Genomic DNA, 26113 nt, shown 5'->3' on the forward strand with positions numbered 1-26113 from the left:
TCTAAGAAACAACATTTTTACTTTCTTGGAAAATAGATAACGTTAAGCCTAAAGCTCAGTATGATAAGGAAATGATAAATGTACCCATTAGAGTCTGCATGCTAATGTTTTTGTCATTTAAAAGCAACAGTTGTCTCAGTTTAATAACCCTTAAATATAATTAAAGATTTATCAAAATTCAAGTTATTGCTAATGCCAGCAATCTAACACAGAAGTATGTCTATACCATTGCCCAAAAATGGACTTCAAAATAGACTGGTCAGCTGGGAAGCCATGAAAATATACACCATTATCCAACATCAACCTTATGCTATGTTTGGTATCTTTTAGACTCTAAGAATATAATATGCAAATCCTGCTTTCCAATAATTGAAACATGGAGACGTTAAGTCATTCAGCAATCACTTGTTGAGCACCTAGTATAGAATGTTAATCTATGGACTTACTGGGGGGTGCCAGAGATTTGGGGCCAGCTATCAGTTCTCTCCCTCCATTCTGTTTCCAGGACAGGACAAGCAACAACAAAAACGTAATGTCAGCAATCCAGCTCTGATGAAGTTTAATGTGCCTTCACCAGGGCTTTGTCCTATGGTTGTTCTGGCTAGAGTGCAGTGGCGAGATCATAGCTCACTGTGGCCTCAAACTCTTGAGTTCAAGCAGTCCTCCCACTTCAGCCTCCCAAGTAGTTGGTAGTACAGGCTTGAACCATCACACCCAGCCCTTGATCTTAATTCTTTCATGTAACTTCTTTCACTATCCTTGTCTATTTATTAAAGTTGCGATGAAGCTTAAATGTGCTAATTCATGAATTTACTTAGGATAGTCAGTCTGGGCACATTAAGTAGATGCTGGCTATTATTATATATTCTGTGTTGTAGCACATGTGAAGATCAAGGTTAATAACAGCCTCAAACTCTATACTCATTGTTGGCACATTTCCCATTTTTCCCATGATGAGATACAAAGTACTTACAAGAGTCTTCATAACAGATTGAGATAGATCAGAAATTTGATACACTCAAAAGTGCTCAGAATGTGTCAGAAATGACTCTCTAATATTCAGCTTCTGTGACACATTATAGTTCATTAATTCCCCTAAACAAGTCATTTATCAATTTCATCTCCTTTTGTGTTTCTCAATTACTGGAATCAGTCAATTCACAGGCTCTCTCCACTGGAAGGAAGGAGAAAGTTTCTGACTCCTTTGTATTCACAACTCTTATGTTGTCTAGGTACTCTTAACATGCGGTTCTGAATAACAATAGGAACAACAATAAAAATAGTAGCAGTTAGCATTTATTATGCTTTCCATAGGCTAATCACTGGACTAGCTGATTTACATATTACATGGTTACAATGATAAAGGAGAAGAACTCATGGGTGTAATCATTTTTCTTTTCCACCTTCCCTTTATATTTATTATCTGACATTAACTGTTGCCCAAATTCTGGATGAAGCTCAGTCTACCCTCGTTTTTCTGGTCACTTTTAGGTATTCACAAATTATAGGCCGGTCACGGTAGCTCATTCCTGTAATCCCAGCACTTTGGGAGGCCAAGGCAGGCAGATCACTTGAGGTCAGGAGTTCGAGACCAGCCTGGCCAACATGGTAAAACTTTGTTTCTACTAAAAAATACAAGAAAATTAGCCAGGCATGGTAGCAGGTGCCTGTAATCCTAGCTGTTTGGGAAGCTGAGGCAGGAGAATCGCTTGAATCCAGATTGCAGTGAGCTGAGATCATGCCACTCCATTTCAGCCTGGGTGACAGAGTGAGACTCTGTTTCAAAAAAACAAATTATAGGATCACTTCTCTCCTTTACTAGTGAATTCTATAATATTTTCTTTTTATCTGATTTCATTTAGGTATTGTATAATTTACATACAATAAAAGTCACCAGTATTAAGTGTACAAATGTGACAAGCGCATAGAGTGAGGATAATGATCACACAGACCTTTTCCACTATCTGGACAAGTTCCCTCTTACCCCTATGTGGTCATTCTCTGCCTCTTACTCCCAGATCCTGAAACTACTGGCCTGCTTTCTGTCTATGTATTTTTCCATTTCTGTCTCTGTATTTTGCCATTTCATATAAATGGTATCATACAGTATGTGGTCGTTTGTGTTTGGAAACTATCGTTTAATACAGTGGTGCTTAGATTCATCCATGTTGTTACATGTATTAGTAGCTTGTTCCTTTTTATTGCTCAGTAGTATTCCTTTGTTAGGATGCATTACATGTATTTATCCATTTGCCATTGATGAACATTTCATTATTTTCAGTACATTCTTGGATATTCTTAAGTCTGAATATGCAACCTAAGATCATTCCTAAAATCAGTTAAGTGTCTTAATCTAAATATTAAAACTTAATTTAAAATTGCAGTATCTCTTCCTTAGGTTGGGCCTGCTGTAGAATAGCACTATGAAGGGTCACAGGACATAGTACAGGATTCTTCTCTACATACATTGCCAAGTCCCTCACCCCAGCGAAGCTTCCAAACCTTCCTCAATCTTATTTCCTCGGAACCAGAATGAACAATGCACAGAGCGTGAGAAAGCCTAGAGCCACACAAATGTGTGAATGCGCTGCTTCAATAGCCCTCATTCTGCTCTCTAGGTTCATTCTTCTATCAGGTCTATAAAAACAACCACAGAGAACAGTGAAGGGTAATTTTCCCTTCAGCCACCAGCTGATGGAAAAATTAAAAGCAGAAAGAGGTCATTGACTTACAGGTAGTTGCCTTACCATGTTCTCTTGTGTACATTCTGTGCACAAATGGTGTGTGTTTCTATCAGGGAATAAGGTGAATTATGCCTGTAACCCGTTAAGGAATATTGAAGTCCCCTTATAATGATACTTTGAAATAAAAATGAACTGTGTATGTATATCAAAGATGCTCTCCGAAAATACATACTGTTGAATTTTTATCATATTTTGGTGATCAGGGTATTATTTGGGGTTTTTTTTTTTTAATAACACTGGTAAGGCAGTGACCACATTTTATCCAAATTTGTAGAAGAGGTATTTTGGTACTAGTCACTTCATGCAAATGTAATATAGTCTTTAGATTAAGTTATTTTGTTTGAATTGAATGATGTTCTGATCACTGTGGCTATAAAATCAGATTTCAAAATGCAAAGTGGTATATTCTTCTGCAGAGACAATTTTATTTCCCAGAATACTTAAAAAAAACTTAACTGAATTACCTTTTGAAGATGGATTGCACAAACTATAGATAAACCATCAAAAGTAATTATCTTTTATCCCTTTAGAAATCTAGTATAACAAAATAAGTTTTAATATCTTTAATAAAATAAATCATATTCACACATATATATACAACCATTTACAATGAGGAATTATGAAAGGGCAAAATGTAAATAATAACCAGGTCTGTTATAAATAGTTAATTAAATGATACCACATGCTGTATAACTAAAAGTAGCCACTACTGTCAAATCGGGACACACAGCTAGTTTGATCATTTTGCCGAAGCTTATCTTTATTTACTATTATAATCAAATATTTTATATAAAAAGAAAGTCATGTATGTTGTTTTTCTCTCCAGGAACCAATGGGTCTGATCTGTCAAAATAGTAACATCTTATTTTGTGTATGCACATTAGGGTCAAGAATTTTTCTACAAAATCTGTCTCAAGCAACGCCGATATGTGTGGTAGGCAGGAAAGAAAGGGGTTCTTGGGTCAGATAAGGTGTAGAAAATCAAAGTACTGCAGCCTAGACATTTAACAGCACACAACAGAATATTACAATCTCTGAGATGTTATGCAAGAAAAATATGTTTTAAATGCATGATTTCTAACTTAATATAACCAAGGCTTTTTTTTTTTTTTTTTAATTTACCATCATTGTTCAATGCATACATTTTAGAAAATAGTGATCGGAGAAAGAAAATTATTTTAAAAATATAAATAAAATGTAAAGGTTTCAATACAATAGTAGACACCAAAGGAAGAATGTAATACATAGAAACTTCAGATATGTGTCACCTAACCTGTGCAGCACTGAATTAAACACAAAAGAAATGGTAAAATCTGCATGGTATTTTAGGATATATTTATTCGATTTCCAAACTGTGATATTTTGAAAGCTAGAGATTTCTAAACCTATTAATCAACTACCCAGACAAACAAAAGTGAAGAATGATACACTAGCTATTGACATGCTTACCCAAACTCTAGGCTAAAATTGAATTTCAAACTCAGCCCATGGCCTTATTTAAAGCCAAATGAATATGTTTTTCTTCATTTCAGGCTGAAGAACCTTTGCATTTCTATCTAAGGCCTAGGTTTTTCCCTCCCCTCCCCTCTGGGGATTCTGCCAAATTGATTTGTAAATGAACATACAGGGGACATGCTTCAAGTACAGCAGCCACAGCTCAAGGTTTCCTACTCTAGGACTCCTGTTGTATTTTCAGGGAGGATGAAGCTTAACCCTGAGTTTACAGTTCCTGCTCTAAGAGACCTCTTCTCTCTGTGTTCCTATTATTACTGTGGCTTTCACAATTTCACAGTTTTTAAATCAAAGAATAATAACTCAAATGCCAGGAAGTGTAGAAGTCCAGAAATAAAAAGGTTGTCTTTTTCAACTGGTATTTGTATGTAATAATGTCCAGTGACAATAACTTTAAAGGTTACACTTACAGGCACTTTCTGTGTGTTTGATGGTCATAGAATTTTTATCCTTAAGTTACTGAGGAGCTTTTATGGCCCTTTGTCCAATATCACATAACTAGTAAGTGGCAGACTTGCTAACACAAGCCTCCCACCATACTCCTGTGAGTCTCTCAGGCACCATAATCAAGCTTTGTAATATTCATCATATTCAAATATGAATATTTGTGACTCTCCAGTATGAAGTGACACTGAGTGGAGATCCTGGTGTATTTATTACATTGACTTTGAATTAGTAAAATGTTTTTATATTACCCATATTCATACGTTAAAAAACACTAAAAATTCCTTAAAATCTCACTGCCACAAAAATTTTCCATTTGAGAAATTCCATTTTTCTCCTTTGTCTTTAACTTTTTAAATGGACAAATAACTTACACACAAAAAGTACAGACATTTGAAGTGTATCCTTTGCAGATTTTTTTTTTTTGAATACAATTTGGGTTTGAATACAGTTTTATTTAGCTGTGGATCATCTCAAAATATACAAACATACAATCCCCATTCAAAAACTCATTCCTTCGCCATCTAAAGAACTTAGTTAATAAATTAGACAGTTAAATACAATTTCAGTACATTACAACATATTTTAGAACAATACATTCAGACATTAGTACTAACAAAATAGTGGCCTAATAGTTTTTTTCTTTTGCATTGGCAGAGCTTCTCATTCTAAAGAGCCGTTTCTAAAGCCTGTTTCATCAAACTTTGCAACAGTCTCCTTAATTTATTTTTCCTAGGGACATCTTTTACCAGCCGTAAAAAATTAGAGAAAGTTTTTCTTCTTCCTTCTTCTCCCTCCTCCTCCTCTCCCTCCTCCTTCCCCTCCCCCTTCCCCTCCTCCCCCTCCCCCTTCCCCTCCTCCCCCTCCTCCCCCTCCCCCTCCTCCCTTCTCCTCTCCCCTCCTCCCCCTCTCCTCTCCCCCTCCTCCCCCTCTCCTCCCCCTCTCCTCTCCTCCCCTCCTCCCCCTCCTCCCCCTCTCCTCTCCCCTCCTCCCCTCTTCTCCTCTCCCCTCTCCCCTCCTCCCCCTCTCCTCTCCCCTCCTCCCCCTCTCCTCTCCCCTCCTCCCCCTCTCCTCTCCCTCCTCCCCCTCTCCTCTCCCCTCCTCCCTTCTCCTCTCCCCTCCTCCCCTCTATCCTCTCCCTCCCCTCCTCCCCCGTTCCTCTCCCCTCCTCCTTCCTTTCCCTCCCCCTCTCCTCCCCCTCCCCAGCTATAAAACCTTGAGAAAGTTTGTCTTCTTCTTCTCCTCCCTCTCCCCCCTCCCCCTCCTCCTCCCTGTCCCCCTTTTTCCCCTCCCCTTCCTTCTTCCCCCTTCCCGGCTCTTCCTCCTGTCCCCCTTCTTCCCCTCTCCTTCCTTCTCCTCCTCCCCCCCGCCTACTCTTCTTCTCCTCCTCCTCCTCCCCCTCCTTTTCTGAAGGCAGATATTCTTTCTCAGAACATGGCCCAAGATAATGCACCTTTACTTTTGTGATAGTTTTTTTTTTTTTTTTTTTTTTGAGAGGAGTCTTGCTCTGTCACCCAGGCTGGAGTGCAGTGGCCCGGTCTCGGCTCACTGCAAGCTCCGCCTCCCGGGTTCACGCCATTCTCCTGCCTCAGCCTCCCGAGTAGCTGGGACTACAGGCGCCCTCCCCAACAGCTGGCTACTTTTTTGTATTTTTAGTAGAGATGGGATTTCACTGTGTTAGCCAAGATGGTCTTGATATCCTGACCTCATGATCTGCCCACCTCGGCCTCCCAAAGTGCTGGGATTACAGGCATGAGCCACCGTGCCCGGCCACTTTTGTGATAGTTTTTTAAATCTTTTTTTTAATTATACTTTAACTTCTAGGGTACATGTGCAGGTTTGTTACATATGTATACATGTGCCATGTTGGTGTGCTGCACCCATTAACTCGTCATTTACCTTAGGTATATCTCCTAATGCTATCCCTTCCCCCTACCCCCTCCCCACAATAGGACCCAGTGTGTGATGCTCCCCTTCCTGTGTCCAAGTGATCTCATTGTTCAATTCCCACCTATGAGTGAGAACATGAGGTATTTCGTTTTCTGTTCTTGCAATAGTTTGCTGAGAATGTTGGTTTCCAGCTGCATCCATGTCCCTACAAAGGACATGAACTCATCCTTTTTAAGGCTGCATAGTATTCCATGGTGTTTATGTGCCACATTTTCTTAATCCAGTCTGTTATTGATGGACATTTGGGTTGGTTCCAAGTCTTTGCTATTGTGAATAGTACTGCAATAAATATACATGTGCATGTGTCTTTATAGCAGCATCATTTATAATCCTTTGGGTATATATCCAGTAATGGGATGACTGGATCAAATGGTATTTCTGGTTCTAGATCCTTGAGGAATCTCTACACTGTTTTCCACAATGGTTGAACTAGTTTACAGTCCCACCAACAGTGTAAAAGTGTTCCTATTTCTCCACATCCTCTCCAGCACCTGTTGTTCCCTGACTTTTTAATGATCACCATTCTAACTGGTATGAGATGGTATGTCATTGTGGTTTTGATTTGCATTTCTCTGATGGCTAGTGATGATGAGCATTTTTTGATGTGTCTGTTGGCTGCATAAATGTCTTCTTTTGAGAAGTGTGTTCATATCCTTTGCCTACTTTTCATGGGGTTGTTTTTTCCTTGTAAATTTGTTTGAGTTCTTTGTAGGTTCTGGATATCAATACCAAATTTATTGAGAGTTTTTAGTATGAAGGGCTGTTGAATTTTGTCAAAGGCCTTTTCTGCATCTATTGAGAAAATCGTGGTTTTTTGTCTTTGGTTCTGTTTATATGCTGGATTATGTTTATTGATTTGTGTATGTTGAACCAGCCTTGCATCCCAGGGATGAAGCCCACTTGATCATGGTGGATAAGCTTTTTGATGTGCTGCTGGATTCAGTTTGCCAGTATTTTATTGAGGATTTTTGCATCGATGTTCATCAGGGATATTGGCCTAAAATTCTCTTTTGTTGTTGTATCTCTGTCAGGCTTTGATATCAGGATGATGTTGGCCTCGTAAAATGAGTTAAGGAGGATTTCCTCTTTTTCTATTGATTGGAATAGTTTTAGAAGGAATGGTACCAACTCCTCCTTGTACCTCTGGTAGAATTCAGCTGTGAATACGTCTGGTCCTGAACTTTTTTTTAGTTGGTAGGCTATTAATTATTGCCTCAATTTCAGAGCCTGCTGTTGGTCTATTCAAGGATTCAACTTCTTCCTGGTTTAGTCTTGGGAGAGTGTAAGTGTCCAGGAAATTATCCATTTCTTCTAGGTTTTCTAGTTTATTTGTGTAGAGGTGTTTATAGTATTCTCTGATGGTACTTTGTATTTCTGTGGGGTTGGTGGTGATATGCCCTTTATCATTTTTTATTGCATCTATTTGATTCTTCTCTCTTTTCTTATTTATTAGTCTTGCTAGTGGTCTATCAATTTTGTTGATCTTTTCAAAAAACCAGCTCCTGGATTCATTGACTTTTTGGAGGGTTTTTTTGTGTCTCTATGTCCTTCAGTTCTGCTCTGATCTTAGTGATTTGTTGCCTTCTGCTAGCTTTTGAATGTGTTTGCTCTTGCTTCTCTAGTTCTTTTAATTGTGATGTTAGGGTGTCAATTTTAGATATTTCCTGCTTTCTCTTGTGGGCATTTAGTGCTATAATTTTCCCTCTACACACTGCTTTAAATGTGTCCCAGAGATTCTGGTATGTTGTATCTTTGTTCTCATTGGTTTCAAAGAACATCTTTATTTCTGCCTTCATTTTGTTATGTACCCAGTAGTCATTCAGGAGCAGGTTGTTCAGTTTCCATGTAGTTGAATGGTTTTGATTGAATTTCTTAGTCCTGAGTTCTAGTTTGATTGCACTGTGGTCTGAGAGACAGTTTGTTATAATTTCTGTTCTTTTACATTTGCTGAGGAGTGCTTTATTTCCAACTATGTGGTCAATTTTGGAATAGGTGCGATGTGGTGCTGAGAAGAATGTATATTCTGTTGATTTGGGGTGGCGAGTTCTATAGATGTCTATCAGGTCCATTTGGTGCAGAGATGAGTTCAATTCCTGGATATCCTTGTTAACTTTCTGTCTCGTTGATCTGTCTAATGTTGACAGTGGGGTGTTAAAGTCTCCCATTATTATTGTACGGGAGTCTAAGTCTCTTTGTAAGTCTCTAAGGACTTGCTTTATGAATCTGGGTGCTCCTGTATTGGGTACATATATATTTAGGATAGTTAGCTCTTCCTGATGAATTGATCCCTTTACCTTTATGTAATGGCCTTCTTTGTCTCTTTTGATGTTTGATGGTTTAAAATCTGTTTTATCAGACTAGGATTGCAACCCCTGCTTTTTTTTGTTCTCCATTTGCTTGGTAGATCTTCCTCCATCCCTTTATTTTGAGCCTATGTGTGTGTGCATGGGAGATGGGTCTCCTGAATACAGCAAACTGATGGATCTTGACTCTTTATCCAGTTTGCTAGTCTGTGTCTTTTAATTGGACCATTTAGTCCATTTACATTTAAGGTTAATATTTTTATGTGTGAACTTGATCCTGTCATAATGATATTAACTGGTTATTTTCCTTGTTAGTTGATGCAGTTTCTTCCTAGCATCAATGGACTTTACATTTTGACATGTTTTTGCGATGGCTGGTACCTGTTGTTCCTTTCCATATTTAGTGCTTCCTTCAGGATCTCTTGTAGGGCAGGCCTGGTAGTGACAAAATCTCTAAGCATTTGCTTGTGTGTAAAGGATTTTATTTCTCCTTCACTTATGAAACTTAGTTTGGCTGGATATGAAATTCTGGGTTGAAAATTATTTAAGAATGTTGAATATTGTCCCCACTCTCTTCTGGCTTGGAGAGTATCTGCCGAGAGATCTGCTGTTAGTCTGATGGGCTTCCCTTTGTGTGTAACCCGACCTTTCTCTCTGGCTGCTCTTAACATTTTTTCCTTCATTTCAACTTTGGTGAATCTGACAATTATGTGTCTTGGAGTTGCTCTTCTCGAGGAGTATCTTTGTGGCGTTTTCTGTGTTTCCTGAATTTGAATGTTGGCCTGCCTTACTAGGTTGGGGAAGTTCTCCTGGATGATATCCTGAAGAGTGTTTTCCAACTTGGTTCCATTTTCCCCATCACTTTCAGGCACACCAATCAGACGTAAATTTGGTCTTTTCACATAATCCCATACTTCTTGCAGGCTTTGTTCATTTCTTTTTACTCTTTTTTCTCCACACTTTTCTTCTCGCTTCATTTCATTCATTTGATCTTCAATCGCTGATACTCTTTCTTCTAGTTGATTGAGTCAGTTATTGAAGCTTGTGCATTTGTCACATAGTTCTCGTGTTATGGTTTTCATCTCTATCAATTCTTTTAAGGTCTTCTCTGCATTGATTATTCTAGTTATCCATTCATTTATTCTTTTTTCAAGTTTTTTAGTGTTTGTGCTGGTTACGTAGCTCCTCCTTTAGCACTGAGAAGTTTGATCGACTGTAGCCTTCTTATCTCAACTCGTCAAAGTCATTCTCTGTCCAGCTTTGTTCCATTGTTGGTGATGAGTTGTGTTCCTTTGGAGGAGGGGTAGATGTGCTCTGATTTTTTGAATTTCCAGCTTTTCTGCCCTGCTTTTTCCCCATCTTTGTGGTTTTATTTGCCTTTGGTCTTTGATGATAGTGACGTACTGATGGGGTTTTGGTGTGGGTGTCCTTTCTGTTTGTTAGTTTTCCTCCTAACATTCAGGACCCTCAGGTGTAGGTTTGTTGGAGTTTGCTTGAGGTCCACTGCAGACCCTGTTTGCCTGGGTATCAGCAGCAGAGGCTGCAGAAGATAGAATATTGCTGAACAGCAAGTGTTGCTGTCTGATTCTTGCTCTGGAAGCTTCGTCTCAGGGGTGTACCCTGCCGTGTGAGGTGTCGGTCTGCACCTAGTGGGGGATGTCTCCCAGTTAGGCTACTCAGGGGTCAGGGGTCAGGGACCCACTTGAGCAGGCAGTCTGTCCATTCTCAGATCTCAACGTCCGTGCTGGGAGATCCATTGCTCTCTTCAAAGCTATCAGACCGGGGCATTGACCTCTGCCGAGGTTTCTGCTGCTTTTTGTTTAGCTATACCCTGTCCCTAGAGGAGGAGTCTACAGAGGCAGGCCAGCCTCCTTGAGTTGCAGTGGGCTTCACCCAATTCGAGCTTCCCAGTGGCTTTGTTTACCCACTTAAGCCTCAGCAATGGCGGGTGCCCCTCCCCCAGCCTCACTGCTGCCTTGCAGTTAGATCTCAGACTGCTGTGCTAGCAATGAGGGAGGCTCCATGGGCGTGGGACCCTCCAGGCCAGGTGTGGGATATAATCTCCTGGTGTGCTGTTTGCTAAGACCCTTGGTAAAGCGCAGTGTTAGGGTGGGAGTTACTCTATCTTCCAGGTGTTGTGTGTCTCAGTTTCCCTTGGCTAGGAAAAGGGATTCCCTTCCCCCTTGCACTTCCCAGGTGAGGTGATGCCTCGCCCTGCTTCAGCTCTCACTGGTCAAGCTGCACCAGCTGACCAGCACTGATTGTCCAGCACTCCCCAGTGAGATGAACCTGGTATCTCAGTTGAAAATGCAGAAATCACCCGTCTTCTGTGTCACTCATGCTGGGTGCTGGAGACTGGAGCTTTTCCTATTCGGCCATCTTGGGTGCGCCTCCCGCAGATTTTAAAATTTTTTTTATTTTTTTATTTTTAATTTTTTTATTATACTTTAAGTTCTAGGGTACATGTGCATAACGTGCAGGTTTGTTACATATGTATACTTGTGCCATGTTGGTGTGCTGCACCCATCAACTCGTCAGCACCCATCAAGTCATCATTTATATCATGTATAACTCCCCAATGCAATCCCTCCCCCCTCCCCCCTCCCCATAATAGGCCCCAGTGTGTGATGTTCCCCTTCCTGAGTCCAAGTTTCCTCATTGTTCAGTTCCCACCTATGTGTGAGAACATGCGGTGTTTGGTTTTCTCTTCTTGTGATAGTTTGCTAAGAATGATGGTTTCCAGCTACATCCATGTCCCTACAAAGGACGCAAACTCATCCTTTTTTATGGCTGCATAGTATTCCATGGTGTATATGTGCCACATTTTCTTAATCCAGTCTGTCACAGATGGACATTTGGGTTGATTCCAAGTCTTTGCTATTGTGAATAGTGCCGCAATAACATACGTGTGCATGTGTCTTTGTAGTAGAATAATTTATAATCCTTTGGGTATATACCCAGTAGTGGGATGGCTGGGTTATATGGTACATCTAGTTCTAGATCCTTGAGGAATTGCCATACTGTTTTCCATAATGGTTGAACTAGTTTACAATCCCACCAACAGTGTAAAAGTGTTCCTATTTCTCCACATCCTCTCCAGCACCTGTTGTTTCCTGACTTTTTAATGATTGCCATTCTAACTGGTGTGAGATGGTATCTCATTGTGGTTTTGATTTGCATTTCTCTGATGGCGAGTGATGATGAGCATTTTTTCATGTGTCTGTTGGCTGTATGAATGTCTTCTTTTGAGAAATATAAACCTGAGAGAAACAAGAAATGGGGAAAGGATTCCCTGTTTAATAAATGGTGCTGGGAAAATTGGCTAGCCATAAGTAGAAAGCTGAAACTGGATCCTTTCCTTACTCCTTATACGAAGATTAATTCAAGATGGATTAGAGACTTAAATGTTAGACCTAATACCATAAAAACCCTAGAAGAAAATCTAGGTAGTACCATTCAGGACATAGGCATGGGCAAGGACTTCATGTCTAAAACACCAAAAGCAATGGCAGCAAAAGCCAAAATTGACAAATGGATCTAATTAAACTAAAGAGCTTCTGCACAGCAAAAGAAACTACCATCAGAGTGAACAGGCAACCTACAGAATGGGAGAAAATTTTTGCAACCTACTCATCTGACAAAGGGCTAATATCCAGAATCTACAAAGAACTCAAACAAATATACAAGAAAAAAACAAACAACCCCATCAAAAAGTGGGGAAAGGATATGAGCAGATTTTTTTAAACATATGCATACCCTCATGTTTACACCATCCCAATAAAGAGATGGAACATTTTCAGCAACCAAGTCTCTCAGTCCTGCACTTGCCAAATCAGTTATGAGATCTCATCAGATATTTTTACCTGCTTTTGCACTTCATAGAAATGTAAGTATACAGTATGCATTCTTTTGTGTCTGACTTCTTTCATTCAACATTGTGTATTTCGATTTTTTTGTTTTTTTGTTTTCTTTTTTCTTTGGACGGAGTTTCGCTCTGTCGCCCAGGCTGGAGTGCAGTGGCTGGATCTCAGCTCACTGCAAGCTCCGCTCCCGGGTTTACGCCATTCTCCCGCCTCAGCCTGCCGAGTAGCTGGGACTACAGGTGCCCGCCACCTTGCCTGGCTAGTTTTCTGTATTTTTCACTAGAGACGGGGTTTCACTGCGTTAGCAAGGATGGTCTTGATGTCCTGACCTCATGATCTGCCCATCTTGGCCTCCCAAAGTGCTGGGATTACAGGCTTGAGCTACCGCGCCCAGCCGTATTTCGATCTTTTTTTTTTTTTGCTGTACAGTATTCCATTCTATGACCATATCCTAATTTTTGCCAGTTCTACTGTTGAATAGTTAGGTTGCTTTCCATGTTCATCTATTAGGAATAAACTAGTAAAAAGAATTCTGGGCTGTGATTTGTTGGATATAGTAGTCATTTATCTGAGATACATAACTAGGAATTAGATTTGTAGGTTATAGAATATTTATAGGATAAACTTTAATAGGTATGGCCAAAAAGTTTTTTAAAATGGTTGTTACAGTAGTGTAATGTAATACTGGCACTAACCAGAGTTGGTGTAGACTCCACGATTTAAGGGCATAGTCCCCAACAAGACTCTAAACACCCGTCACAAGTTTGAGGGTCCACAAGCCACCTGCATTTGTGACAAACTGGCTACAAATTTGGGGGCTCCAATGCCCCCAACAGATTTGACAACTTGCTAGAACGACTTATAAAATAGCACTAAATTCAAAAATAGCAGTAAACTTATGATTATAATTTTATTGTAAAGGACACGATTCAGAAGCAGCTCAATGAAGAGACACATAGGGCTAGAACTAGGAGGATCCTGAATCAGAGCTTCCACATCTTCTCCCCATGGAATCATGATGCACTTCCCTGCCTACACCTTTCAAACCAAAGAACCTCACCCAAATTTTGCCATCTATAGTTTTTTTCTTTGCAGATTTCTTTATCTAGGCATGATTGACTGAATCGCAGGGCACATGAACTCAATCTCCAGCATCCTTCCGCTCCTCAGAGGTTGGGATGACATTACTGGGCTCAAAGCCCCAATCCTTTAATTATACGGTTAGTCTTTCTGGTGCCTGGGCCCCATCCTGACTCACCTCATTAATATAAACTCAGATATGATACAAGAAGTCTAGATACTATCGCTTGGGATATTTTCAAGTTTTAGAGGTTACCTAGCTGGAACTGAGGGCAAAGATAAAGCCAGAGTTTTTATAATACAATACTTGTACATCCTTCTGCTTTTGATACATAATGTTATACAGTTGTAAGCATAATATGGCAATGATATTTTGCTTTTCATTTAACAATATACTCCAAGAATACTTTCACTTCAGTTTTCATATTTACCAATTAAATGGTGGCATACAATTCCCCTAAATGATTGTATTGATGGGGCTTAGAACAGAATACCTCCAAGTATGTACCTTGACATGCTGGGTACTTTAAAGTGAAGGACATAGGAAGAAGACCTTAGATCATATCCATTTGTCCAATCACATTTCTATACCGTGGTCTCTTCTTCATCGAACCTACATATAAAAATAGAGTTTCCCCAGGTCCTTGGGTTTCCATTTCTGATGAATACTGTTTCAGGTAAAACTTTGATTAATAAATTCTCGTTAACCTGTATTTTGTTATAGGAATGTCAGCTCTGACCCTTATGATGAGTGAGAAAAGGTATCACAGCTTTCCACCCCTGCACAGCAGAAAACCTGGAAAGAGTAGAAACATGGCTCAAAGGGTCTTTCCAGGGAAACGTAAATAAATTCAACTATGTAAAGCTTTATATTAGAAGAAAACAATAATTGCTAACTTAAAGTGGGTACTTAGATACATGAGGCACTGCCCATAAAGACTTATATGTCAACTCATTAGGAATTCACAATATCCCTAGGAAGTAGACCCTTTTTTTTTAACTCCCCCATTTTTTATATGAGAATTTTTAGCACAAAGACATGAACTTAATTAGATTAGGGTTTTATAGCTGGGTACTTCTAGAGCTGTGATTTAAAATCAAGAAATCTAACCCCACAATCTGTACTTGTAACCACCGCACAATATTTTCTATCATCAGCGAAAGGAAAAATAAATATGTTTAAGCAAACAAAAAGGTGAAAAGGAAAAGGAAGTGTCTACACCCTCTCAATCAATTAGGTTCTCTAGATATACAGAGGAGCTCTAGAAGTCACTATGTGAAAGACAAAATACCAATGGCAAAATGGTTAAAGTGCATTAAAAAGCAATTTGTAGAAGACTGAATGGCCCGTACAAATACAAAATGTACCAGTTAAAGTGAAAATAAAATTTAAAATAACAAGATTATGGTTTTTACACAAATGGTTGGCAAAAAGAAATCTGACATTAGGTACTGATAAGGACTTGGGAAAAGTGGAGAAAAATTTGGCAACACCAAGTAATGGAAAGTAAACCTAACATATGACTTAAACATTCAACAGGAGAAACTCTGACTCGTGGGCACCAAGAGATAATTACAAGGAAGTATCCTGCAGTTTTGTTTCTGCAACAAATGGTAAAAAAGCTACAGGATGAAAAACCATACAAAAGTTACAAGAAACTCATTAAATATTTATAAGCAGGGAGAGAGAAACAACAAAATACAGAAGAATATCTAGAATATGGCGTCAGACACTTAACAATTACACATGCATAATCAACAAAGTAGGAAGTTAGAATTATACCATTTTATAACTCTTAAAGAAATAATGGGCTGGGCCCAGTGGCTCATGCCTGTAATCCCAGCACTTTGGAAGGCCAAGGCAGGTGGATCACCTGAGGTCAGCAGTTCAAGACAAGCCTGGCCAACATGGCGAAACCCCGTCTCTACTAAAAATGCAAAAATTAGCTGGGTTTGGTGGTGGGTGCTTGTAATGCCAAGCTACTTGGGAGACTGAGTCAGGAGAATCTCTTGAACCCAGGAGGCAGAGGTTGCAGTGAGCCGAGATCACATCACTGCACTCCAGCCTGGGCAACAAGAGTGAAACTCCATCTCAAAAAAAGAAAGAGGAAGCAGGGAAGGGAAAGAAAGAAAGAATGTATCTAGGCAGCGACCAACAATTACAAGTATCTCCTGAGGAAGCATAATGTCACCTATGAAGAAGTCTTGCCAAAAATATTGAACTTGAATGCGATCAAGACTCTAGATGTAATTATCTTTGGTCAAGAAATAGAGGGACATAAGCACAAGTTAAAGTCTGTATGTGAATAAAGTCTGCAAATTCCTAACTGAAAAAACTACAAAATAAATGACAAGGTTTCTTGAACAAATAAATAGCTAGAAAATAATTGGGGTAAGACCTGTAAGTAAAGATACCTAAGAGACATAGCCAGTTCCAAACAATGGGCCTTACATGGTTCTTGATTCTTACAAACTGCACAATAAACAAGGAGACAATTGAAGGAAAGTTAACACTGGATTTTTAATAATAATGAAGTATTTTAAAATCTTTAGTTGTAATCATTGTGGCATGATTGTCTGCTTTAAAAAATCATTATCATTTAGAAATACATAGTGAAATATATAGCAAAAAAATGATATTACTGAGACGTGCTTCAAAATGTTTGAGAGGATGTAGGGGGGTAACTGGGTGGGAATAAGATGAAATAAGATTGGTCCTGAGTTGATAATTGCTGAAGCTAAGAGATGGATTTTTAGATTTTCATTATATTATTCTATTCTTATACATGTTCTGAATATTCCATAATAATAATAAACATGCATCAATTCCAGAAATTGATTGTGGATGCACATATTTATATCTAAAATTATTAGAACTAGAATGCAAGGAAGGGCACACACCAAACTCCTAGTTGTTGTCTTTTGGAGATCTAGGGATAGGACTAGGTAAGTGGCTAAAAAAGATTATAGCTAAATACATAGTGTTTCATTTCCTTAACGAATATAAAACAACTGGAAGCAAATATGACAATATTAACAGTTGTAAAATTCAGAGTGAAACAAATATGGATTTATGTTATAAAATGTATCATTATTTTCTTTTGAGTTCTTTACAAATATGTAAAAGTGCCAATCATTCAGTGTCATGAATGAGTAAAAATAATTTGGAGTGATGTAGCCTTTATTCTACTTTCTATGGGATTTGAATTGCTACAAAATTTAACAGGAATATTAGTCACCCAAGACCAAGACCCAGGTCTGTGCAGGGTGGAGGTGGAGGGTGGTGGTTAATGGAGGTACCCAAAAAGTCTCATGGTTACTTTGCTTTTGCCAAATAGCAAACGATATACACAAGTTCATTTAACAAATTCATTCAACTAGGGACAGGCTCATTTCTGTTAATCTCCTAAATCAGGTCAAGCCCAAATTTGATGATTTGGTCGAAAGCAGGAAATATAACATGTATAACTCACATAAATACATTAAGGGAACAGTATTTTTTAATACACCAAGCTCTTTTTTTTACCTTTAAGTCATTTGCACTTCCTCTAACTTGAAAACTCTTTTCCCCATGCTTTTTAGTCCATCATCCCCTGGCTAGTATTTCCCCAGCTTTCAGGACTCAATTATGATGTCTCTTTTTGCTGAACTCTCATCTGACCTTCTTCAACTGGGCCAAGTCTTCCCAGGCACGGAAGTACAGCACTGCACACCGTCTGAAAATGTCTCTTGACTTTTTGTCTCTCCCAAAAGAGTAAAGTCAAGGCAGGGTTGGGTCTCATCATTCTTTGTACCCAGCAGTTAGCAGAGTGGCTCACACTTATCAAGGGCTCAGTACCTGTCTGTTGAATTGCTAAGTAAATTGAGCAACACTGAAACCCAATCTCAGTATCAGCCTTGGTATGGTATTAACAGTAGCAGTGGGAAAACCTGGATTCAACAAGAGAAGTTTAGGCTTAAAAAGGTGGAAAGAGCGTGATAGAAGCAAAGGCATATGGGAGAATGATCTCATGACAATGTGGAATACAGAATGCCAACTCTGTGAGTAAACTCTACAACTGCAAACCACCAAGCATAATTTGCATATATTCTATTGTCATCTAAACAATGGAGCAATTGGTTTATCAGGTTCTCTCATCTATACTTAATGTGCCAACACCAGACTATTTTTGCACCAGGACATCTTGTTTGACAAAGGCCAACACCCACAGTGGTCCCTTCTGCAACTGAGGAGGAGCTGATTTTGTTCAGAAAATCAATGCTTGAACTTAAATAAGCAAAGGCATTTAGATGACCTCCAAGGACTCAGGACATGTAATTTAAGAAACATTTCATTGTCAGTAGATTTCTGCCATGGCTATTTCCCTAATGTTCTATGGTAGCTTAATAAAACTCAAAGGATGGATGAGCTTAAAGGCATCTTCAGACATTATTTTTCTTAGAATCATTTATGTGCCCATGCAAATTACATTTAACCAATATATTGGGATCCTATTGTGGAATGCCCACAGACACTTGCACTCTGTGATTTTTAAATGGAAGTATGTAATTGTTACCAACACAATTTGTCAGTTAAACCCTGGGCACAATTTTAGAACTCATCTATGTGTGATATCTCCAGTGGGTGGAGACTATGTTTCACCCATGCTGATATACCTGGTGATTATTATTCCTTTCCCTGGAACCCAGAGCACTCAATACATATTTAAACTTTATTGACACTTCTCACTTTATAAATGAGAAAAGCTACAGTTAGAGAAAAAAACAAGTCTGAGAAAAAAGAAAGGGAAGAAAATGATTTTATTCCATTAATGAGCCTTCTTTTTCTGTAACAAGTTTTTTTCTAGACAATAGAACATTATTATTTTTAATTGATATATAATATGCATATTTATGGGGTAACAGTGTGATATTTTGATACCTTTATACAATGTGTAATGATCAAATCATGGTAATTAGCATATTCATTACCGTTCACATATATCAGTTCTTTGTGCTGGGAACATTCAATGTCTTCTCTTTTAACTATTTGAAGATATAGAATAAGAACTTATTCTATATCTTTAATAAAGTGCTAAAGAACAGTAGAACTTATTCTTCCTATCCAGCTGTAATTTTGTATCTGTTAACCAATTTCTCCTTATCCTCCCTTTTCCCTAGACTTCCCTGCCTCTGGTTACCACTATTCTTCTGTTTACTTCTATGAAATCAACTTATTTAGCTTCCATATATGAGTGATGACATGTGGTATTTGTCTTTCTGTGTCTGGCTTATTTCACTTAATGTCCTCCAGGATAATCCATGTTTCTGAAAATGATAACATGTCATTCTTCTTTATGGCTGAATAGGATTCCATTATGTATATATACCACATTTTTTTTATCCATTCATCCATTGATGGACACCCAAGTTAATTCCATATCTTAGCTATTGTGCATAATGCTGCAATAAACACAGGAGTGCAGAGATCAGTTTGGCATACTGATTTCCTTTCTTCTGGATATATACTGACTGGTAGAACTGCTGCATCAGATAGTAGTTCTATTTTTAGTTTTTGGAGGAACCTACATGCTGTTTTCCATAATGGCCGTACTAATTTACATTCCCACCAACATTGTATAGGAGTTCCTCTTTCTCTGCAACCTCACTAGCAGGTTATTTTTTGTCTTATTATGATAGCCATTCTAACTGGGGTGGGATTACATTTCATTGTGGCTTTGATTTCCATTTCATTGATAATAAGTGATGTTGAGCATTTTTCATATACTTTTTGGCCATTTGTATATTTTTTCTTCTTTTTGTTTTTCGAGACAGGGTCTCACTCTGTTGCTCAGGCTGGAATGATGTGGTGCAATCTCAACTCACTGCAGCCTCAACTTCCTGGGCTCAAGCGATCCTCTTACCTCAGCTTTCCAAGAAGCTGGGACTACAGGCACTCATCACCAAGCCTGGCTAATTTTTTAAATTTTTTCTTTGTAGAGACAGGGTCGTGCCGTGTTGCCCAGGCTCACCTCAAACTCCTAGGCTCAAGCGTTCCTCCTGGTCGCAGCTTCCCAAAGTGCTGGGACTACAGATGCAAGCCACTGTACCCCAGATTTATATATTTTCTTTAGAGAAATGTCTATTCAAGTCATTTGCCCTTTTTAAAAATTGGATTAATCCATTTTTTGCTGTCAAGCTCTTTGAATTCTTTGTATATTATGGATATTAATCCCTTGTTGAATGAATAGTTTACAAATATTTTCCTTCACTCTACAGGCTGTCTTCGCTCTGTTGATGGTTTTTTTGCTGTGCAGAAGCTTTTTAGTTTAGTATAATCCCATTTGTCTATTTTTGCCTTTGCTGCCTGTACTTTTGAAGTCTTATACATAAAATCTTTGCCCAGACCAATGTACTAAAGTGTTTCCCTATGTTTACTTCTAATAGATTTATAGTTTTGGGTATTACATTTAGATTTTTCATCAATTTCACATCGATTTTTGTATAATATATAGGGAGAGATACAGGTCTAGTTTTATTCTTCTACATATGGATATCCAGTTTTCCCTGTATCATTTATCTAAGAGACTGTCCTGCCCCTATTGTATGTTCTTGGTGCCTTTGTCAAACATTAGTTGGCTACAAATATGTATGTTTATTTCTGAGTTCTCTATTCTGTTCCATTGGTTGATATGCCTGCTTTTATGCCAGAACCATGCCGTTTGGGTTTCTATAGCTTTGTAGTAAATTTTGAAGTCAGGTAGTGTAATGCCTCCATCTTTGTTCTTTTTGCTCTGCATTGCTTTGGCTATTTGGGGTCTTTTGTGGTTCCATATGAATTTCAGGATTTTTTTTTTCTAATTTTATGAAAAATGTCGTTGGTATTTTGATAAGGATTGCATTTTTTAGAAAAGAATAAATGATGCCTGTTTATCTTAATATCTAGGGAGAAAACTCCAGCGTTTCATTTGAACACTGTAGAGACCTTGTCATCAGCACTTAAAGAGTCTTAGTTCCACTCTTAATTCCTTTCTATTTTGATTAGAATCCTGTTTCTAGTGGCCTTACATAACAAAATCTCTTTCAAAGACCATGAATGCCTATGATACCTATTGCCACAAAGAGAAGTCAGGTTTCTCGATGTTCAGGACTGGTCTCTGAATAAAGTATAATTCTGGTTATTAACCCCACAACTCCAGAATTGGGATTCTGTTTTCAAGGAATGTCCTAGACAACATGGCATTATTGATTGAAAAGGAAATATATGCCAGAAATCTATTCTGTTACCAGCTGCGTCAGAATTCCACAGTGCATCTGGTTCTTGGGCAAGTCACTGAAACATGGGTCAGATGTTGAAAGCTGCTGTACTGTGATGTGAAAAAAAAGGTAAGGACAGTATACCTTTGTACATAAATTACAGATGACTAAATTTTAAGAATTTTCTCTTATTCTAAAATATGTTCTGACTTTACTGTTAAAATTTTATTTTATGAAATCCTGGTGCTATTAAAGGGAGGGATTTATTCATTTACTTATTTTTTAGGTCCAGGTTTAAAAAAAAAGTAAAAATGAGAAAGTCCTAGGTTAACTGGCCTTTTCATATTTATTTTTTAGTATTTTAATCGTGTGTTTTCTAGGACAGTTATAACAAAATACTGCAAACTCGTGGCTGAAAACATCAGAAATTTATCATCTCACATATCTGGAGGCTAGAAATTTGAAATCAAGGTGCTGTCAAGTCCATGCTTCCTCTGAAACCTGTAGGGGATCATCCTTCCTTGCCATTCCTCGCTACTAGTGTTTTGCCGGCCATCTCTGGTGCCCTTTGTCTTATAGATATATCATTCCAATCCTCCCCTTTTGTATTGTATTCTCCCTGTGTATCTCTGTCTCTGTGCCCAAATTTCTCCTTTTATAAGGCTACCAATCATACTGAATTACCCTAATGACCTCATTTGAACTTGAATACCTCTGTAAAGACTCTGTTACCAACAAGGTCATATGCTGATGTACTGTAGGTTAGAACTTCAACATTTCTTTTTTGGAAGGGCACAATTCAACTTAAAACAAATGGAACCAATGATACAAGAATCTAGTAACGACTGGGAAATTTTACTCAGGCATGAATGCTAGGATGTCCTGGTTAATGGAAAATTAATAATTACAATTAGTTTTCCTATCTAAATGACTAAAAGGTAAAGTTCAAACAATAGATGAATTACTGAGACTGTTTCTTGCCTGCCCCTGTTCTGGACGTGACCAATTATAGCCTCAAAGAATTTTGTGATCCCCAAGGGTCTAGGAAGAAGAAAAGAGTTCAAGGAATTAAAATGTTCAGAGATGAGGAGAATAGAATTGAAATAAGTAGTGTACCAATTAATGGCAGATCTTTACTAACCAGACTGCAAACAATAGATATTTTTGAAATGTCACAAAATTAAAGTTACGAAGTCTATAGAAAAAAAATTAAACAATGGTACATTGGTAAGAACCATATAAATGATTATCCCAGTTTTCATTGTTTGATTGATTATAAAAGACATAAATTGTGGGCAGTACCTAAGCTGTACATTTTTTCTTTATTGCCTATTTTTTTATTTGTTTCAGTCACCCATTTAATGCCTTTGGAAAAGTATAATGATGTGCGGAATGGCTCTTATATACATTCCTTCTCTGTAGGTTATCTTTTTAATCTTTTCTGCATAACAATTCCAAGATAATATATATATACACATATATATGAAATTTAGTACATAAGAATATCCTTGCTTGTTTTTATGTTTTGCTCAAAAATGCAAATGTACATATATATCTGTGAATATATATATGTGTGTGCGTATATATATGTATGCACATATTATTTCTGTGCTGATTTATATACCAGTATTTATCCACCAATTCCCTACAGAAGGTCCCTTCAATGCTTGTTATTTGGCATTCCTCAATTTCTTTTGTTCTGTGTTTTGGCTAAGGTGGATATTTTCTTGAAATATTCTACTTCTCCTGGCACTGAAGTATTCATTCACTAATTTACATCCTTCCTCCCGCCATTAGTGCCCTGTATGCCTCTTTCTGTTAGCCAGTGATGTGGAATTCAAACCACAAGGGACATTTTACTTTGGAAAACGCTGCCTTCCAGGAACTGGCCAGGTCTACATTTCTCCATTCATTTTCCATTACTACTTGCCCCAGACATTTTGCTGCAATAATATAGACCTGCTGGCAATGCCTTACATAATCCAGTGTATTTTATTGTCTCCTCTTCTTTTCAAAGGCTCTTTCCTTTCTTCAGTCTTTATCACTTGTATATCAGATGTATAATTCCTATCTATCCCTCCAAATGCAATTGTTTCCAGCAAGACTTTCTCTAGTCTCTCAGTCGGCAAAGCTAATACACTCCTTCAAGTCTTCACAGCACCCTATAAATTCTAGTGCCATGTCATTTACCATCTTCTACTGAAATAATATGCTTCTATTCTCCCCAACCTAAATTGCAAAAGAGGTGGGATGTTGTATGTATCTTAAAACAAGTGCCTGATGACAGAGAGGGCTCAATAAAGATTTATTGTTAGAAAAAGTTATTAGACATGTGAAAACAGCCACCCCAGTTGATTGTCAATCATTTTAAGGAGAAAAAACTGGTCCAAGATATAATTCTTGGTTGAAGCCACATTGTTCAACTTCAGCTTATTCAACTTCGTAGAAGAATTTAGTTGTTATCTGGAGGTAACTGTGTTTTGGAGCCTTGATGTAAATATCCAAAATAAAAACTGCATGTTTATAAAGTAAAATTAATAATCTAGCTTTTAAAATGCTTACCAAGTATTTTAGCCGACTCTTCTCAACCCTGACTGTATACTAAGAATCATCTTGGGAAGCTTGTTAAAGGTACTGAGCCAGGGCCCCAAAACAGTGCTGATTCAGCTCAATGTTTAAAATGCTCCTTAGGGATGACTGAGACGCATTGCTCAAAACATTAGTAATAGAATCACCTTTCTTAGATTAAAATTTTTTCACCAGATGTTTCCAAAATACCAATGTTCTCTCTTCCACTAATAATTTTGTGGCCAAATAATTTTATACAGGATACAATATTATCATCATTTTATAGAAATGGAAACTGAGGAAAAACCAGGATAAATGATTTGCCATGGTAACCTATATATTATAGCTGTAAGATTGACATCCAGGTTTATTGAAATCGAGTGTTCTTCCTACACATCACACTGACTCTGAAATCGTGTGGGGTTGGTAAACAAACTTCTGAATTCAATCTGTAAACTAGATCTGAATCTGGGTTTTTTCGTGGTTGGTATATCACAAGGCAGAAATGTCTACACATTAAATAAAACAAAAACTAATGGAGAAAACGAAACCAGAGCAACCTGAAATAAAACAAGGGCTAGTAAAAGTATCTCCAACAGTTGACTTGCTTTTATTACAGGGTAGGCTATTTTTAATTCCCACCAAATTGCTAAAACACTAGTTCTCTTTTCTCCATTTTTTTTTCTCTACTCTGCCTATTTTTCACTCATGGGCCTTTCTTAACAACTAATGTAAAAGTGGACTAAGTCAGAAGCTTGAAACATTTAATAAAGGTCAAGTGTTCAGCAAGACGTTCTCAGTTGTGGAGGTAAAGAAAGGATAAAGTCAAGGATATCTGATATTTCTAAAAACCTTAAAGATTAAGTCCACCTGAACCACAGGTGAAGCTAAGCCAGCACTATAGAATTTCTCTTAACCGTGTAGGTACAGTCACCTTTTGGTTGTGTTTTTAACACTTTTATTCATTCATTCATTCATTCATTCATTCATTCATTGAGATGGAGTCTCTGTCTGTTGCCTAGGCTGGAGTGCAGTGGCCCCATCTCTGCTCACTGCAACCTCCACCTCCCAGGTTCAAGTGATCCTTCTGCCTCAGCCTCCTGATAAGCTGGGATTATAGGCACACACCACCACGCCCAGCTAATTTTTGTATTTTTAGTAGAGACCATATTGGTCAGGCTGCTCTCGAACTCCTAACGTCGTAATCTGCCCGCCTTGGCCTCCCAAAGTGCTGGGATTACAGGCATGAGCCATCGCACCTAGCCTTTTAACACTTAATGTCTACCATATAGAAACACATCTACAATTTTTTGAAAAACACAAAATACAGTGCTGTTGGGTGATTGGTGGCTTCCTATATAAACTACAATATAAACTATAAAAACTAAAACATAAACTGTAACCCTTTAAACCACTCTTTTCATGGCCCAAAGGGGTTTGCAAACCCCAAATAGTTTCCCATGAGCAAGCACATTGAGAAACACTGATTTAAGAACAGTTCTGACATTTGTTAGAACACTAGCTAATACATTTTGTATTTCCCATGCACTTCAAGTCTTCCATAGGGGCTCCTAGAATATACGATCTTAAAGTCTCTTTTCTAGTTTTAAAATTTTCTTATCAAAGAATGCACACATGGCAACAAATACAAGGGTACAAAACAGCTTCAAATGAAGAACAAAACTCTCTATTCTAACCTTCCGAGCCCAGAGGTAAATGTTTAAAACACTGGTTTACTATTAGGACATTTTTTCTGCGGATTGACATCACAGCTCTAAATAACATGCTAATATATTTAAATCTCTAGGCACTAAGATGAGAATTTAATATGTATATTCTGTCACTTTTTTTGTCTTTTTTCCATACTTTTCTACATAGTCTTTACAAGTTTTTATTCATTTAATATTGTATAGTTATAACTCTACATAGTTATTTTTATTCATTTAATATAAATATTAAATGAATATTTTCATTTAAATATTCTATTATTATGTTATAACTACACATAGTACATTTCCACTTTTATGTCTGGTTCCCTTGATTTGAATCAGGATCTCAAATTCCCTGATTGAAGTTATTCCATTTTTTTCTTTTCTCCTTTAGTTTCCAGTTCTCAAATTATTTCAGCTACACTTACACATTTATTTATTTATTTTACTTATTTATTTATTTATTTATTGAGACAGAGTTTTGCTCTGTTGCCCAGGCTGAAGTGCAATGGCGTGATCTCGACTCACTGCAACCTCCACCTCCCGGGCTCAAGCTATTCTCCTGCCTCAGCATCCCCGGTAGCTGGGATTTCAGGCACACACCACCATGCTCGGCTAATTTTTGTATTTTTACTAGAGACGGGGTTTCACCATCTCAGTTCGTCCAGGCTGGTCTCAAACCACTGACCTCAAGTGATTTGCCC

The 26113-nt window shown here is 38.0% G+C and overlaps 1 protein-coding gene across 2 annotated transcripts in view; it reads right to left on the reverse strand.

The window, feature by feature from the left end:
• Positions 1–26113, reverse strand: part of ZNF385D (zinc finger protein 385D) — a 988862-nt gene that overhangs the window by 151562 nt on the left and 811187 nt on the right. The gene's annotated exons all lie outside the window — the stretch shown is intronic.

Source organism: Trachypithecus francoisi, unplaced genomic scaffold, assembly GCF_009764315.1.
Source record: "Trachypithecus francoisi isolate TF-2019V2 unplaced genomic scaffold, Tfra_2.0 Lachesis_group0, whole genome shotgun sequence".
Taxonomy (NCBI): Eukaryota; Metazoa; Chordata; class Mammalia; order Primates; family Cercopithecidae; genus Trachypithecus; species Trachypithecus francoisi.